The sequence below is a fragment of the Ornithodoros turicata genome, chromosome 4, assembly GCF_037126465.1.
Source record: "Ornithodoros turicata isolate Travis chromosome 4, ASM3712646v1, whole genome shotgun sequence".
Classification (NCBI taxonomy): Eukaryota; Metazoa; Arthropoda; class Arachnida; order Ixodida; family Argasidae; genus Ornithodoros; species Ornithodoros turicata.
The window spans coordinates 45,480,376-45,483,201 of record NC_088204.1 but is presented as its reverse complement, the minus strand read 5'-3'; the positions used below and the strand labels follow the sequence as shown (position 1 = coordinate 45,483,201).

The following is a 2,826-nucleotide window of genomic DNA, read 5'->3' as shown; positions in this document are numbered from 1 at the left end:
ATAGCTTCAGAAATGCTTTCAGCTGTTTCAAACTGTGTTATGAATGTTCCTACGTTCATGTAACCAACTGGTGTCTCCACAGCCAGGAGAAACAAGGGTAGAGCATAGTCAGTGGTCTTATGTGTTGCATCTAGGCACACAACAGTGCCTGCATATTTCTGCATCAGAGATTTCATAAATGCAGATTGGTAGCAAAATATTAGCGTTTCAGAGCACTCACGGGAGACAGTGTGCAAGGTGTCATCATTGCATGAAAATGTTTCAGGGTTTGGGTCGTCTTGCACCATGGACTCACAGGAACGGTATGGCCAAAAAAAGAAACTCGAAGTCGGTTCCTGCTCCTGTAATGTATTTATAAGAGCAGCAGCATTCTCCTGGTCTACGGCACTGAAGCGATCTTTCCTCAATACGGTACATACACGATTGCTGATGTCCTTTTTTGTAGGGTAAAATGCCCTGCATGAAGTTTGTGGCTTCTCTTTGCCAGGAAACAAAATCTCTTCAACAAAGTATGTGATGCATTTTTGCAGTTCTTTTACGGATGTTATGCCCTTATGTACAAGTCTTTCAATTTCCTGTGCCACTTTGCCGTTTACTGGCTGTGCATAGTAAATGGCATCTCCAAAGTTATGATTTGTGTGCATGCCTTTCCCTGAAATGCTGACGTATATCCTCTGTTCAATTTGCAGGGAGCTGTCGTTGGTTGCAATGCTCTCGCTTAGCTTGACAAGTGCCTTGCTTTTGGCTTCTCTTCGTGCTGTTGCACTGAGGGAAGGATCCACCTGCAGGACAGTATGTACATGTGAGCATCACTGTGTTGTATATTGGAACATTCTTGCATGCTGTGTGAAATTCTGCATACTGCCACTACAGTAAATGCTTGCTCATTTCAGTACTGTGCAAATTTGTTCCATGTCTACACGTGGTACAATTAAATGCACTACAATGTTTTACTCGTCCTACGGTGTGCAGAACAATGAGACTCAGTAGCATGGTGAGGTAAATGAACATAAAAAAAAGAAAACAAAAGCACCCAGTAAGCCATGTAATCCATGAAATGCAGGTATTAAAAGGCACTAGCACTGGGAATCAAACACCACATTTATGCTCTGGGCTGTTCATATTTATTCTCCTGTTGCTGTTGTAGCTCCTTAATTTTTGTCAGTTAACAAACTATTTCAAAGCTTGAGAAAAAGTGACAGATAAACAAGTGACACTCTTAACTCAATACCTCACAAAAAAGCTAGTGTACTGCCAGAATGAACACATTACCAACTGAACATAACAGTAATGAGCTTTTAGTGCTGCACCTGCATGAAAGCTTGATCTGAGAAACAAAGAATAGCTGAGGCTGGCCACAAATATAGGGATGGTGCACACATGAGCCTCAGAGCAGTATGGTACGATAAGCCTCAGGCATTCACGAAGAACCTGGAGATGCAGCAGTAGACTTGTTGAAGGGTGACTGGGTTGTGCCTTCCCTTGTTGTGTGTATGAACTCAGATACATCAAACAACAACTAACAGGAGGAAAGGCTACGAGAAAGGGAAAAGAAGGAACTTGAATACTAAGCATTATGTATTTCATCTGTGCCCCTGTGGAACTTCATGTCTATGGCTGTGGTGGATATCTACTGCATATCCTCAGAGACCATTTGTTGCTAAACAACTATAGTTTATGCTGAGAGAAGAATACAAATCTAACCAAGCCACTCCTCGATGAGTTAACTGCTGCTTCCCTCATTCCCAAGCAAGGCCACAGGAACATGTGATAGGTTAAAAATGTTGCATGTTGTACAAGCGTGTTACATCGTGTAGGTCTGAACTGTGCTTATTTTTTCTGAGAGAAGTCTCATGCATTTTCAGTGCACAGATCTATAAAATAATAAGCACATTGGACAATGAACTTGTGATTAAGTAATGTTTGTCTGCAATGTAGTTTCCTTTACAATAGCTCTCATGAATCACTCACTGTAGATATTACTGCTTTCATTAACGTTTGTATATACATACAATTAAGACAACCATGTTTTTGTGATGATTAATTTTTACCTTGAAGTCTGGATAAGCTTCTATCTTCTTTATGTGCATATATGCAGTGCATCCCTTCTTCTTTGTGGTTTGTATTTTTCTTCTTTTTTGGTAGCTCGTCCCAGTCAGAAGTGGAGCCTGTCGAAGCCTGAAACCATAGGATACATTAAGGAACCAGCTGGTTTAAGAACTACAGTAGTTTTGTGAAAGTATGTACATAGTCATTCTGATGGTTCGTCACATCCGTAAGGGGAAAGCCTAAGCTACATGAAGGTCAGTCACAAAGAAGAGAAGTGTTCTCCCCATCGAATTCTTTTTCGATGACCTTGTATGTGAAGAAAGTAGAAACCAAACCGTCTAACCAAATAACACAGACCGTTGGGCTAGTTGGTATTCCATGGCAAAGGCGCTCGTTCCTGTTTGTCTTCCGCTGTCCGTTTTGTAACACTTTGCAGCGTTTTTTGCACCTTTGGCGTCTGACCAATTCTTTTCTTATCATCATCGTCCCATAGTTCCATGCAACGTGATGAGCTCTGGGATTTTCTGAAGTCATCTGTTTCACTTCACGCATTTCCAACAGTATGAAGTGAAAACACGGAAATAAAAATAAACCCACTGACCTACGTTTAAACTAGGTAAATGACTCGGAGTTTGTGTGTGAGTATAACAATTAACTTGCCTTTTCGTCCTGAATCCCATGTCGATCCTTCCCGAAGATGCACCCCTTCTTTATATTGGATAGAACTTGAAAGGGTATATCCAGTGAAATGGGGACTTCGCCTTTCCCAGTGCTGAA

General features: G+C 41.3%; 1 long non-coding RNA gene across 1 annotated transcript; it reads left to right on the top strand.

The window, feature by feature from the left end:
* The first annotated feature begins 291 nt into the window (after positions 1-291).
* LOC135393085 (uncharacterized) lies at positions 292-2,160 on the top strand. Its single transcript, XR_010422440.1, has 3 exons — positions 292-411; positions 690-802; positions 2,146-2,160. It is a non-coding gene; the product is annotated as an uncharacterized LOC135393085 (long non-coding RNA).
* The last annotated feature ends 666 nt before the right edge of the window (positions 2,161-2,826 follow it).